Below are 14,780 nucleotides of genomic sequence, written 5' to 3'. Positions count from 1 at the left end.
ATAACCTAGGAAACTGACATCCTATCCCTGGGCCTAGTAATTTTCAAACCTACTTCCCTCAAGAGACCATTTGTAAGGCTCCAATGATAGTTATTTTATCAATCTATCCACCAAGTATTATACACTGAACATACCCCACAGTGTGTAAGGCACTATGAAATGATTACCTGAATTTAAAGTACTACATGCATTTCTTTCAAATGCACAGGAATATCTCATTATTTCAGAATAAAAATTCTGATTACAAAAAAATTCTGAATTCCAAGATTTTATAGAAACTGTGGCCTTGTAAACAATGAGTGAACCCTCACAGCAAAAATTCCTTCGGAAGATAATGGTTCACTAATCCCTCCTGGCTGGCATAATATCTTGGGTTTGGCTCATTGAACCAAAGAGATAATTTCAGCTGTGCATCATTTACTGGACAGGTCTTTTGAGGGAGTAAACCTTTGATAAGGAGTAATTGGGAGGACTCCTCCCATAGCACCCCTGTGCTACTTTATACCTATATTGTATCTGTGTGTATGTGTGAGTGTGTGTGTATTATACACACACACACACAGGCATACTTCAGAGATACTGTGGGTTCGATTCCAGACCACTGCAGTAAAGTGAACATTGCAATAAAACAGGTCACACAAATTCTTTTGGTTTCCAAGTACATATAAAATTACGTTTACACTACGTTCCAGTCTACTAATTGCTCAGTAGCATTATATCTAAAAGAAACAATGCACTCCCCTAACTAAAGAATACTGTACAGCTAAAAAGGGCTAACCATCACCTGAGCCTTTAGCAAGGTATAATCTTTTTGCAGTAGCAACGTCCAAGATCACCGATCACAGATTACAATAACGAATTTTAATGATGAAACATTTGAAATATATTGAGAATTACCAAAACGTGACACAGGGACATGACGTGAGCAAATGCTGTTGGGAAAATGGTGCCGATAGACTTGCTTAGTGAAGGGGTTGCCACAAACCTTCAATTGTAAAAAAAAGGGAAAAAAACCAATATCTGCAAAGCACAATAAAATGAGATACGCTTGTCTGTCCCCTATCCTGCGCTTAACTAAAATTAACCCACATAAGTTATCTCTAGACTTCTTTCAGCTTGAAGTTTCCTGGACCCTGTGTTGTGTCAGCGTCTAGCTCAGACCTGAGGGAACAGAACCCAGGCCAGCCCTATGCGCTGAGAAATGGGGGGATATGGAGCAGGAGGTGCTGGCTAAGGGAGCGAGAGCCAGTTGGGGTCCCAGGGCAGAGAAGAGACCGGTAAATAGGTGGAGGAATCAGAGGCGAGCTGTGCTGGCAGCAAAGTAAAACTTGGCCATGATCATAGTTTTACCCAGAGCTAGACCTACACCTGCAAAACTGGATTTAACGGCAAAGTGCCTAAATATACGCTCAATGCAAACAGTCTACTGACCCTCTTCTCAGAAGAAATGACTGCAGGACACAATGGGGTCAGTCAGCATCTGAGCCTTCGTAGGTGGAGGAATCAGAGGCGAGCTGTGCTGGCAGCAAAGTAAAACTTGGCCATGATCATAGTTTTACCCAGAGCTAGACCTACACCTGCAAAACTGGATTTAACGGCAAAGTGCCTAAATATACGCTCAATGCAAACAGTCTACTGACCCTCTTCTCAGAAGAAATGACTGCAGGACACAATGGGGTCAGTCAGCGTCTGAGCCTTCGTTTGTTGTGGGTTTTTTTAACATCTTTATTGGAGTATAATTGCTTTACAATGGTGTGTTAGTTTCTGCTTTACAACAGCTATACAGCTATACAAAAGCTAACAGCTTTGAATCAGCTATACGTACACATACATCCCCATATCTCCTCCCTCTTGTGTCTCCCTCCCACCCTCCCTATCCCACCCCTCTAGGTGGTCCCAAAGCACCGAGCTGATCTCCCTGTGCTATGCGGCTGCTTCCCACTAGCTATCTATTTTACATTTGGTAGTGTATATATGTCCATGCCACTCTCTCACTTCATCCCAGCTTACCCCTCCCACTCTCCGTGTCCTCAAGTCCATTCTCTACATCTGTGTCTTTATTCCTGTCCTGCCCCTAGGTTTTTCAGAACCTTTTTCTTTTTTGTTTAGATTCCATACATATGTGTTAGCACACGGTATTTGTTTTTCTCTTTCTGACTTACTTCACTCTGTATGACAGACTCTAAGTCTATCCACCTCACTACAAATAACTCAATTTTGTTTCTGTTTATGGCTGAGTAATATTCCATTGTATACATGTGCCACATCTTCTTTAGCCATTCATCTGTCGATGGACACTTAGGTGGCTTCCATGTCCTGGCTATTGTAAATAGAGCTGCAATGAACATTGTGGTACATGACTTTTTGAATTATGGTTTTCTCAGGGTATATGCCCAGTAGTGGGATTGCTGGGTCGTATGGTAGTTCTATTTTTAGTTTCTTAAGGAACCTCCGTACTGCTCTCCATAGTGACTGTATCAATTTACATTCCCACCAACAATGCAACAGGGCTCCCTTTTCACCACACCCTCTCCAGCATTTATTGTTTGTAGATTTTTTGATGATGAGCCTTTGTTTTAATGCCTAGAAGAACTGCATTTACACAGTCAATTTCCTCCTACTCCGGAGTGAAACTTTTGAATTCTCTTTTGTTGAATCCTGGCATAAAAGGGGCCGGAGGTTAATGGACTTGAGAATCCAAGGCTCAGTAATATAAGAACTGTACATTCCATTGTCACTTAAGCTTCTACACGTTATCAGACTAAATAAAAGCAGCAAAGCCTCACTCATCTACCATCCAACTGTATGGCAAGTGCATAAGTGGGAATCGGGAAAGCAGAAGAGGGCCCTCGTGATGGGATGGAGATTTCAGGCATTGGAAAGACAGTGCTTGGGTTAAAGAGAGAAGGACAGAGAGAAAGATGGACAGACAGAGCATTGCGTAGCCATTCCTGTTAACCTGCAATGCAGGCAGCCCACATTTTGTAGAGTATATTGGAGGGAAGCAAAGTCCTCTAAAGAAATCAAACTTGTATGCTTCAAGGCCTTGATTTGAACAAGCACATAGAGCGGTGATTAGTGATACAAGCCTTAAAGAAAAAGGAAGAATTTGCTGCAGAAGAGAAGAGCCAGCAGCCCAGGGACAGCGCAAAAATGTCAGGCGCTCTGGGTGGCTGGGACGTGGACCATGCCCTTAGCTAGGGCTGAATTGTTATTAGCGGATCCCTAATTACAAGGAATAGGAAATCAATATCAGTACCCAGAATTGTTTATAGCCCTATCCAAATAAGCTATGATATTGTCTCATTATGTTCAAGCTGTCTCCACAAGTTCGAAGACAGTAAACTTTTAGAATATCGGCTTACTTCTGTGTGCACTGCATACAGTATAATTTCAAGAGAAGCCCTTGGTCTGTTATCAAGGCTGTAAGGCTAAATCCTACACTTACAGCAAACTCACAGAAGTAGAAGTGAAAGAGCGTTTACGCAAACATAAACGCTAACAGCAGCGAGAAGTGACAGATAGTAACAGTAAAGAGAAAGAAAACAGGTAAACTCTAAACTGCCAGCCCAAGTATCAGAGAATGCAGCAACACTGCAAACCCCGTCACACGTCTTTGTGACAGATGGTTAACGGCCTAAGTCTACCAAAAAAGTACAATTGGAATTAGTATATTTTATTTTTTTTTTTTTTTTTTTTTTTTTTTTTTTTTTACAAACCCTTGTGTCGAGGGCTGACTTTCAATAGATCGCAGCGAGGGAGCTGCTCTGCTACGTACGAAACCCCGACCCAGAAGCAGGTCATCTACGAATGGTTTAGCACCAGGTTCCCCACGAACGTGCGGTGCGTGACGGGCGAGGGGGCGGAGTATATTTGATTGTTAAATGTCAAAAAGTAAGCAAGGAAGTTTGGGAATATTTTGTGCAAAGGGGTTATAGAAAAACAGAAACTTGGCTACCTAGAGCAAGTGGTCAAGAGATGTGGACAAGTTGAGATCTACCCTGTGTTAAATAATGTCTCCCTGAAACATGTATCACCCAGAATCTGTACACGTGACCTTATTTTGCAATAGGGTATTCACCGATGTACCCAGGTTAAGATGAGATCCTGCTGGATTAGGGTGGCTCAATGACTGCCATCCTTATAAGAAGGGCAGCATTTGGAAACAAAGGCTTGGAGGAGAGAAGACCGCATGAAGACAAAGGTTGAGATTGGAGTTATGCCATCCCAAGCCAAGGAGCCCCGAGAATTGCCAGCAACCAGCGGAAGCTCGGGCGGCAAGGCAGGATTCTCCTTTAGAGCCTTCAGAGAGGGCATGACCCTGCCAACACCTTGATCACACAGTTGTAGCTTCCAGAGCTATGGGAGAATAAATTTCTGTTGTTTAAAGCCACCCAGTTTTGGCAGCCCCAGGAAACTAAAACAGGGATCCTATTCTCCCTGGTTCATTCCATTAATTGAGACAGTTGCTTTTGAGATACATAAGTGTCATTTGTTGAGTGATTACCATTTTCCAGACACCATTCGAAGCATCTCGCACCTGATCCTTACGATAAACCTCTAAAGTGGATATTGTTATTATAATGTAAGAAAATTTTGTGTATTTTGAAGCTCTGTTGTCACAGATGAGAAAATGAGGTAGAAAAAGCATCAGAGGACTTGCTCAAGTCCACTCAGCTAGTGAATGTTGAAATAAGAAATTGCAGTCAGGTAGACTGGTTCCAAAATCATGCTCTACCACCCATATGACACACTTTGGAGGCTAAATCATCCAAACCAATTGTTTTCATAGAGTAAATGGTCCAGATAATTCACTCAGCTTCACTGTGGTGAATTCAGGTCAAAAGTTGGCAAAATGAAATATAGTGAATTTTCTGGCTCATTTGGTGATCTCTGCCATCCATCTTCTACTCTATCAATATGGTGCTTGCCATTTATACACTGACCATGTCATGCTATGCACTGGTGCCTTTGCCATACTTAGTCCTATTTCCTGGAATGTTCTTCCTGGCTTTGGCATATTTTAAATCGCATCTTATATTTCAAGTCATAGCTCACATGCAACAATAAATGAATATGCATCTAACAACAGAGCTTCAAAATACACAAAGCAAAAACTGATAGAACTTAAAGGCTACTTGAACAGATGTGTAATTTTCATTGGAGACTTTAATACTCATTAAAAGGGGAAGTGGGGCAGAAGAGGTGTTCCCTCCGCACGTAATTCAGGAATGCCAGAACATTGTATTCTCTTTTCCTCATGTCCTCCATACATATTACTCCTGGTTCACTGGTGCCTGAAATTCCATAACTTATTGCTTTGGCTTAAAGCCAGGAGAAGGGAAGGGACATAAATTTCTTCTTTTCTAGAGCTATGTGCCAGGTACATTCTTACTTATTCTCCACATCAATCTTACGCATTGCACTCTTTTATAAAAGAAGGAACTGAGGCTCAGAGAAGTTAAGTAATTTTTTCAGGGTCACAAAGCAAGTAAATAGAAGAGATTATAACTGAGCCCGAGGTGGGTTAACTCTAAAATCTACTACTCTAGGCTAACATTTATGTTGGCCTAGCGCTTTATTGTCTCTGTCTTATTTAATATTTACACTCAGAGTAAATAAGCTTATCATGGCAAGACCATTATAAATATTTTCAAATCCCCATTGCAATAGGAGAGCAACATTTAAACAACCCTCTGACAATATTTTCAATAAAATTAGGTGACACGGTTTGCTCTGCTCTGGTGGTCTGGGTAGGACGAAACCACCACCATCCACGAAACCTACTCACAATCTTTATAGGTTAGGAAATGTGTGAGGATCTAAGGGAAGATGAGAGGGAGTTCTGATGGTTTAGGAGCCGGTGGTGTGCTCGTAAGTTAGCTCTCAAAAACATTTAAAAACCACCAAAACAAATAAACAACAAAACTCAGAAACCAACTTGACCTGTAGTGTTTGCTGATCTTCAGGGTATAAATACTCCACCATAGTTAATGTCACTGGCTGCAGATCTGGGGAGAGCTGACACAGTCGAGTTTGGCAAGAATCTCAGCTTTAGAATGAGCTTTAGAGCCACTGCTGAGAGCCTTAGAACATAGACCTTGCAACAAAAGCTCACCCTCACGAGAGAGGACCCTTCAAGGACCCCAGAAATACTCCATAAAAACTCTCTCCTAGGGACTTCCCTGGTGGCGCAGTGGTTAAGAATCTGCCTGCCAATGCAGGGGACACGGGTTCGAGCCCTGGTCCCGGAAGATCCCACATGCCACGGAGCAACTAAGCCTGTGCACCACAGCTACTGAGCCTGCGCTCTAGAGCCCACGAGCCACAACTACTGAGCCCCCGTGCCTAGAGCCCATGCTCCGCAACAAGAGAAGCCACCGCAATGAGAAGCCCGTGCACCACAAAGAAGAGTAGCCGCTGCTCGCCACAACCAGAGAAAGCCTGCGTGCAACAACGAAGACCCAATGCAGCCAAATATTAGTTAATTAATTAATTTAAAAAAAAACCCAAAACAAAAAAACCCAAAAGCTCTATCCTAGGAGGAAAAACTCTCTCCTACCCTGAGTAAAAATCTTCTAGTAGTAGAATGAATTGATCAGGTCCGAGCACTGGATATAAAGAAGGTACAAAGGAATAAGATCTTATAACTGCAGAGGTGAATCCATGGAATGAAGTACTTTGAAGTGACAATAGGGAGGGAGCCTTCAAGACAGAAGGCACCTTGGTCTAGCCCCTACTCCTCGCATGACAATATTGCTTTCAAATTATAAGAAAACCCATCTTATATAAGTATAAACACTAGGAAAGAAATGTAAATCAAATATGAAGATATTTTAAGGAAAATGAGAAAAAATGAACTAAATACTGCATTGGCAGATAAAGAGGCATACCAGAAAAACATGGCCACAAAGCAGATTGAGAAATGTTTCCTAATGGAAAATGAACTAACAATAATTTTTAAAACTGTAATAAGTTACAGAAACATGACATAAATATGACATATGAAAGTTCAAAAATTAGACAGTACCACAAGAGGGATGTGTCAAATAAGAGTCGAGCGAGCTCAGGAAAAAATTAAAACATAATATTTTATGAACTAAGCCTAAGCTAGAAGTTACACAAGAAAAATTAGATGTCACAGAAAGCATAACAAGGGAGATTGAGGTTATGAAGGAGGAAATTAAACAGAAATAAAGAAAAAGATCGTTTATAAAGGTAGATGTAGAAAACAGGCAAAGAAAAATCCAACAGCGTACAACTGAAGTTTCTGAAGAAGGAAACTAAATCAATAGATCAGAGCAAACACTATCTTAAGAAATCTGTGATGAGATAAAAAGACACTTGAGTCTGTATTTTGAATGAGGTCAGTATGTACCTGGGAAACTCAACCAGAATCATCCACAGTGAGATACATTCTAATTAAGCTACTGGAATTGAAAGATAAATTCATTTCGGTCTCCAGACACAACCCATCACCACCAAATATCAATTTTTTGATGGAAAAGAGGACAAATTTGAAATGAAACTCTGCACAAGAATGTTCATAAAGACTTCATTCACAGTAGTCAAAACCGGAAACAACTAAATGCCCTTCCCCAGCGAGTGGTTAAACAACCAGGTACATCTGTACCATGGAAATTTACTCAAGGATAAAAAGATATGAACTATCGATACAGGCAATAGCTTGGATGAGTTTCCAGAGAATTTCCGGAGAATTATTGTGAGTGAGAAATGCCAGTCCCCAGTGGTTACAAATTCTATGGCTTCATTTATATAACATTCTTGAAATAGAAATGAAGAACAGATTAGTGGTTGCCAGAGTTTAGGAACCACATGGTGGGTAGGAGGTAGACAAGGTTATAAAAAGTCAACATGAGGAATCCTTGTGGATATGTGTCTTGAGTGTGGTGGTGAAGATACGAGAAAATTGCATAGAACTGAATACACACACACATATATATGCAAAACACAGTTAAAACTGGGGAAATCCGAATGAGATTGGTAGATTGAACCAATGTCAAAATCCTGGTGTGACATTGTACTCTAGCTTTATAAGATGTTACCTTTGGGGACACTGGTAAAGGGTACACAAGATCTTTCTGTACTATTTCTTACAAATGCATGTGAATCTATAATGATCTCAAAATAAAAAGTTTAATTTAAAAAGTGCACTGCTCTGAGCTAACCAATGTTTCAAAATCAGTCAACACAGAGGAAATTGCGATGACGAGGATGCTGGTAGTCATGGTGACAGTGGTGATTATGAGACTAATTACCATTTACTGAGCTGTCAGTGCAGGTTCCAAGAGAACTGAGGCTTCCTCTTAGTCTCCACTGCACCCCAACGACTAGCACAGTATTTAATAAATATTCATTGAATCGCTGGTATTGAGCAAATACTGGTGGAATAAATGAACAATTCTGCAGGATACCTATTATTATTCTCATGCTTCAGATAAGAAAGCTGGGACTTAAAAAGGTTAAGTAATACCCAAGCATCACACAGCTTATAAAGAGAAATGCTAGGATCGGCTGATCACAAAGTCTGCTATTAATAACGACGTCAGTCTCCCAAAACGCTAGGGTAAGTTCCAATAAACCAACATGAATGCTCTTCATTTTGGTATCACCACTTTAACTGCCTAGCATCTCTCTGCTGAATCTCATGACTATTCTTATTTATAGTGATGCATCCTCAGCCCTCCTCCCTGTCTTCTTGTTCTCTGAGCATCCTTGTGAGAGATTATTATTAGTGCCACTGCATGTGAAGGGAAAAGGAGACTAGTTTACATGTGTTCAGAAAATCTACCGATGACTAGAGCATCGTTTAAAGCATGTTAGATGCTTTAGGAATTTCCACTAATTTCTGAGAATACACTTAGGAATCACCTTATGAATTTATCTTATTCCAATTTAAGCTGCCCACATAAAAATCTGCGAAAGGATCCGCTGTCAGGCATGAGAAATAGTCTGAAAATAATAGGTCTGGCTGCTTCGGGGAAAGACTATTTAGGAAACAAACTCCCCTGATGTAAAGAATAAACACTGGAAGTAAATTCTCCAAGATGTGCAAAGTCTTTATCATTAGGTAACGAGATTATGAGTTCCTTTTGTTTTTCTGCATTTTTCAAGTCTTCTGCTCTGCATGTATATTACTCTTAAAAATAATATAGTAAAAATAAGAAAATGAGTAGTCTAGGTAAAAATTTTACAAATTTTTTAATTAAAAAAAAAGATATTCTGGTATAAACCTATCTTAGCCCAGGTTGTCTAGAAATCAGAATGAAGGACAATGCATTTGTGCTAACATTTCATCGGGGAGAGCGATCACGGGAAGGAGAGAGAACAAATATTAGAAGAACAGTACTGAGACGTTCAGAAGCACAGCTGATTCTCCATCTTATGGGAGGTCTTCAGAGGGGCTGAATAAACTAACAGATGTCTTGAAACAGTCCATGGGGGGAGGAAGAGAGAAGAATTTGCTCATCACTGCCATCTCTCACCTGCCAAAGTTTACCCTGCAGGATGTTAAGTCCTCATCTCCTGGGGGAGCGCGGGGGCGGTATCTCCAAGCAACCAGTGGGAAAGCAGACCTTAAAACACTTGTGGCAGACTTCTCCCACCAACCCCATCCCCCGCCACCTGCAGCCATCAGCCTCAGGGGCCTGTTCAGGGTGACAGTGAGTGTGGGCTCCATGAGGTTCCCAGGGGTCCCCTGGCTCTGCGGCAGGAGGCCAGGGCGCAACAGGAACCCCCAGAGCACCACCATGGCGCCCTGGCCCAGTGAGCAGGTAGACGCCCACTTGCCATTGCTGTCAGCGCGAGATGCTGGCGAAGCCAGACAAACTGCCTCCAGAAAAGATGGAGCTTCCTCTCTGGGAAGGCAGGCTGATTAGGACTCAGAGAACAGGCCGGCTCCTCATGAAGGGCGCCCAGAATAGGCTGTCAATATGTGCTGTCTGCGCTTCCCTGGTGGCGCAGCGGTTGAGAGTCCGCCTGCCGATGCAGGGGACGTGGGTTCGTGCCCCGGTCCGGCAAAATCCCACATGTCGCGGAGTGGCTGGGCCCGTGAGCCATGGCTGCTGAGCCTGCGCATCCGGAGCCTGTGCTCCGCAACGGGAGAGGCCACAGCAGTGAGAGGCCCGCGTACAGCAAAAAAAAAAAAGTGCTGTCAACAACAGTGCCTCTTTGGGCCTTCAAGGGGGAAACATCAGAGAGTGAAAAGTTCTAGGTTCTATGTATCCATGACTCACATCCTGATGCCTTCATTTTGATGAGAAAAAATTTTAAATCACCTTATCTTTTACTGCAGAGAAAATAACATATAGCAAATCTTGCAGGGAGCTTTCACTGGGATACGGAAATGACACGACCCAGCTGGATGTCTCAGGGTAATGCTCCGATTCACTGGTCCCAGCATCTCTCCTTCTAGGGCATTCTGGGGACCACCAGTCACAAAATTCAATGTGGATGGAGCTGGGCAGCACGGCAGTCCGACCACGCCTCTTCCCCTTCCTTGTATCCATAGGGAGGCGACCTGGACTCCAAGTTCAGGAAATACAATTTTCTTACAAATTGGGGTCCCGAAGACACAAGAAAAAGAAAAACAGGACGCAGGAGAGAGAGTGACGTCTGCAAGGGCCTCTGTCCAGCTCCTCCTAGGACTGTCCTGCTTGCAGGACGCGGGAGGGAGAGTGACGTCTGCAAGGGCCTCTGTCCAGCTCCTCCTAGGACTGTCCTGCTTGCAGGACGCGGGAGGGAGAGTGACGTCTGCAAGGGCCTCTGTCCAGCTCCTCCTAGGACTGTCCTGCTTTACTGAGGCCTGGGGCTGGTGACTCCGTTCTTCATTTTGTGGTGATGAAAATGCCATACAGAGTTTTGGAAGAAACATCCAAAAAAACAAAATATCATTACAATTGTATCGTATTTTACCTTTCTAGAAGAGTCCCCCCTTCCCCAAACATAGCATTTTCTACTGTCTAGAGCTTTCACTGGGGCACAGGACACAGAAGCAGAGCTTGCGGAAAGACAAGAGGACTTTGCAAAGGGAAACAGAGGCCGGTGCCTCTGGTGTCTGAATTACACAAATTACATCGGTCCCTCGGCCCGCAGTGTCTCATAAATCTTTTCTCACTTTTTGACAAAGATCGCTGGCATCCTTAGTGTGGGTTACCGATGTTCCGGTCACTCTCACACTTACCGGGAGCTGGAAATGAGAATAATGGGCACAGCTGGAATCATCTGGGTTTGGGTTTCGGCTCTTCCGTGCCTCAAGACTTTGTTGGGATGGGACTTGGAAGCTTCTAGGGATCAGGCGTGGCTGTGGCCCGTGGGTTTCGTTGTCATTCAGACGGGCCCATCTTTTTAGTGAATGCCTGGATCCGTAGTGGGCAAATGACAAATGGGCATGGGGTGGGTGAGGAAGGTGTTCTCCTGTATAGATGTAAAAGTGAGGGAAAAAAAAGAAGAGGGAGAGGGAGAGAGGGCAAGAAGTAAGAAAGAGCAGGAAAGAGAAATCTCGAAAGCTGGGAGATTGCCAAAGAGTAGGTCTGTAGTTTACCAACATATGTCATAAATATTTACCAGTCCCTTCTAATGCGTCAGGAATGGTTCTAGGAGCTAGAGACAGATCAGCGAAGGAGACATATCTTTGGGGCACTTACAATCTCGTGGTTCCCCTGGAAGGCCCACTTAGGACTCTGTGGCAAGAAGGAAGCTATTAGGTCTTGTTTAGTTAAGACTTTGAAGCTCTTCGGGTCCCTTTGACATCATCCCCTAGTCGGAGATCTAAATCAAGATCTGCTTCCTACAGTCTAAAAGCTGAGACACGACAGAGAATTCCCCCAGCCATAGAGGACTGGCCACTGGAAGAGAGCCAGGCCAATGAACATGGTGCCAAGCAACAGATCAGAGTCACCAACAACCTGAGGAACCTTCTGGGAAAGAGAAAAGCATCATGGTTATAACTACAGCGGCGGCTCATCTGCTGCTTCCTTGAGTGGCCGCAAAACAGAATCTTCAAAATCTCTCCAGGAATCCACACGGGGGCTTCTGGGGGGTATATTGGTATCGTATCACCAGGTGTGCCCATCCATGGACTCTCTTCCCACTGGTGCTGTGATACTGTGGGTTTTTTTTTTTTTTTAATAACATTTGTCATTTTTTCTTGTTAGAAAAAACCCCATTTACTGCTGAAAACACTTTAGAACAGATAAGTAAAATGAAGAAAATTAAAATCATCTATAATCCAATAATCCAAAAATAGAATTTGGTGCATATACTTCCAGTCCTTTTTCTTTGAGTATGTATTTGTGTTTTTGTAGTGTTTGTTTTGTTTTGTCTTACAAGATTGTATCACACACACTGTTTTGTACCTTGCTTTTTCTGCAACAGTATAGAGCAACCATTTTTGTTTGTTTGTTTGTTTTGTTTTTTTGCAGTACGCCGGCCTCTTACTGTTGTGGCCTCTCCTGTTGCGGGTCACAGGCTCCGGACGCGCAGGCTCAGCGGCCATGGCTCACGGGCCCAGCCGCTCCACGGCATGTGGGATCTTCCCAGACCGGGGCACGAACCCATGTCCCCTGCATCGGCAGGCAGACTCTCAACCACTGCGCCACCAGGGAAGCCCTAGAGCAACCATTTTTAAACGTGATTTCACCAGGGAGGAGGGCCCTTCTTACAAAGAAAGATTTGTCTGTTGGGGTTCAGGCCCCACTTGAGAGCTCTGCAGCTCTGCCAAACCAAACAGAAAATAAAGAATGAAGGAGGGACCTGGGTCTGGCAGCGCTGGCATCTAAAGTGCAGGCCACTCTCCCTTCCGGGCGAGGACATTCCAGAGGCACCTGAGTCCACTGCTCTCATCCCCTGGCCTCCCTTTCAGATACCAGCCACCTTCTTCTGGACACAGAGCTTCTCCACTCTTCTCATCGGCATCCGAGGTGGGTGGGGGTGAGGGGGGCTTGGGGATGCCAGGGTGTTAGGCCTCCGGGGTGGAACGACCCCCGCAGACCCCAGACACCTGCAAGTGGCCTGGAGGTTCTGAGCTAGACACATCCTCTGTCTTTCCGGACTATGATTCCTCCTGCAAAGAAGAGGTAAAACTGATACCGCTTCACCTCCTAGGTGGGCTTTGCAAAATCCTTAGAAGGCGTTTTGCATTAGCTTTAGAAACTCGCTGTGGAGGCCTCTCTGAGAGTGGCATCCCGCCCGCTTTCTGGAAGTGGCTGCACCACGTTTAAGCGAGGGGTGATCGCAGCGGGGTGAACGTCCATCTCAGAGGCGCTGGGGGCCGGTGAACTCCTTCAGGCTCAGCCCGCTGCCGCTCCAGCCGGGAGCCGGGTCCCCGCATGGATGCAGCGCGTGCCCGGGGAGATGCGGGGATGCGCGCCAGGGAGCGTGCGTGCAGAGTCCAGCGCTCGCCCGCACAGCCAATGTTTCTGCCGGTCATTCCAGCAGGTACAAGAAAACCTTTTTGCTTGCTCGTCACAGCTGGGTTCCGATTTTAAAACATAAAGGCTCCTTGTCCTGAAGTCATCCAGCCTGTCTAACCACTTTGGAAATTTCTTTCTGCTTCGCAGAACCCGGAGTCAGTCATCCGACATGGTCCTGGCTGGTGAGCCGGAGTTATTCTTGCACGGAACCTCGAGCCTCGAAGGACCAGCCTTGGTTTTCGTTTTCTATGAGGGAGGGGGAAGCAACACTTGAAAGGTTCAGCTTGCCCAGCGCGCTCAGACACACTTGACTTTGAGAACAGTAAACATTCTACTACCTGATAGAGGAGGAGGAATGATTAACCTGAAAAGTAAAACATTGTGGTTAATGCTTGTAGGTGGGAATGGGCACAGGCTCTCTCCTATGACCAAACATTGTGGTTAATGCTTGTAGGTGGGAAGAGGCGCAGGCTCTCTCCTATGACCAAACTTTGATCAGGCTCCTTTGAGCACCTCTGCTCAGCCAGGCCCGACTTGCGCTTCTCTCCCAGTCCTTGGAGAATCCTGCTAAATCAGTTTCATGGAAATCCCCACCTTGGTACCTGACCACCCTGGGCTGCCTTCAGCCAGAATTCTGTTGACTTGGTCTAGCAAGAGCCCCCTGACCCCTCAGGTTTTCCCATCCCCGTTCCCATCTCAGTAATTTCCCATCCACTGACCCCCGCCTGCACCTTGCCTACAAATCCACATTTGTCCCTGTCGGTGTTGGAATTGAATCAGTCTCTCTCCCCTACAAAACCGCATTGCAATGGCCCCTCTTGAATAAGTCTGGCTAACTGTCTTTAACAGGTGTCCTGAAAAATTTTTTTAACAGTATCTGTGTCTGTGTTGAAAGAGCCATCATGCAGTGATTACCGGTTTTCAAAGAATTCGTATAAAATCCATTTATTAAACATCATTTAATCACTCCTCCATGTCAGGCTCTTGCACTAATTCCTCAAGGGAATCACTTGGAACACCTATAATATTGATTTGAAGTGTGTGGTTGGCAGAGGTCTGCAGGAGTGGATGTCTGACACCAGTCTGTAGAAGTTTTCTTGTTGGTCTTATCCTTACAGCTGAAGATTCCTTGTCAACTTTACTTTTCAAAGCAGAAGCTCTACGCAGGTGAGCATAGGATCCCTCTGTTCGGAGGAAGCCAGATGGAGGGTGCTGGGTGTCCTTTAGAGAAGGTGACAGCTGCCACCAAGATGTCAGAAGGCCATCACACCAACCTCCCTGTCCTGCAGCCTTTCATTTACATGATTATTTCATACGAAGGGGGGAGAAAAGGAGAGGACCAACAAA

At 44.3% G+C, this 14,780-nt stretch overlaps 1 long non-coding RNA gene across 1 annotated transcript; it reads left to right on the top strand.

Annotated features, from left to right (window-relative positions):
- Positions 1–12,685: 12,685 nt before the first annotated feature.
- LOC112409706 (uncharacterized) lies at positions 12,686–14,407 on the top strand. The gene is made up of 2 exons (XR_003005202.1): positions 12,686–12,941; positions 13,581–14,407. It is a non-coding gene; the product is annotated as an uncharacterized LOC112409706 (long non-coding RNA).
- Positions 14,408–14,780: the final 373 nt, after the last annotated feature.

Source organism: Neophocaena asiaeorientalis, unplaced genomic scaffold, assembly GCF_003031525.2.
Source record: "Neophocaena asiaeorientalis asiaeorientalis breed wild unplaced genomic scaffold, Neophocaena_asiaeorientalis_V1.1 scaffold521, whole genome shotgun sequence".
NCBI classification, from domain to species: domain Eukaryota; kingdom Metazoa; phylum Chordata; class Mammalia; order Artiodactyla; family Phocoenidae; genus Neophocaena; species Neophocaena asiaeorientalis.
This window is presented reverse-complemented; position numbering and strand designations above follow the sequence as displayed.